This window comes from Lathyrus oleraceus, chromosome 7 (assembly GCF_024323335.1).
Source record: "Lathyrus oleraceus cultivar Zhongwan6 chromosome 7, CAAS_Psat_ZW6_1.0, whole genome shotgun sequence".
Classification (NCBI taxonomy): Eukaryota; Viridiplantae; Streptophyta; class Magnoliopsida; order Fabales; family Fabaceae; genus Lathyrus; species Lathyrus oleraceus.
Genome location: NC_066585.1, coordinates 291304833 through 291305352, shown reverse-complemented (window position 1 = coordinate 291305352; position 520 = coordinate 291304833). Strand labels below are relative to the sequence as shown.

Sequence of the window (520 nt, the reverse complement as noted above, 5' to 3'; positions counted from 1 at the left end):
TAAAAAATATGGGTCTCCAGGTTGAAAGCTAGATATCTAACCGCTGGAGGACATTGAAGTATTTCTTTTAGTTTACAATGCATCAATAATTGTTTTAAATTGATTTCTTCATTATCTTTTTCCTTTGTGATAGACTCCACAACCTCAAAATGGATACATTTAAAATGACTATACCACATGCCGATGGTGGTATTATATATATAAAATGTTCCATTGCCGAGAATTGAACTCGGGTCTTCTGGGTGAAAGCCAAATATCCTAACCGCTGGACAACATTGGAGTCTTATTTTTAATTTACAATGCATCAATAATTTGTCTAAATTATCTTCTTAATTATCTTTTGCATTTGTGAAAGACTCCACAACCTCAAAATTGGATATAATTAACTTGTCTTTCGCATATGCTGATAAAATTAACTTTCGGAAATTAACTTATGGATATGGTGAAATTATATTTAAAAAAGTGGGTCTTTTCGGTAAAAGCTATATATCCTAACCGATGGAGGACACTGAAGTATTTC

General features: G+C 31.9%; 1 non-coding gene across 1 annotated transcript; it reads right to left on the bottom strand.

Moving 5' to 3' along the window:
- Positions 1–208: 208 nt before the first annotated feature.
- TRNAE-UUC (transfer RNA glutamic acid (anticodon UUC)) lies at positions 209–280 on the bottom strand. The gene has a single exon. It is a non-coding gene; the product is annotated as a tRNA-Glu (tRNA).
- Positions 281–520: the final 240 nt, after the last annotated feature.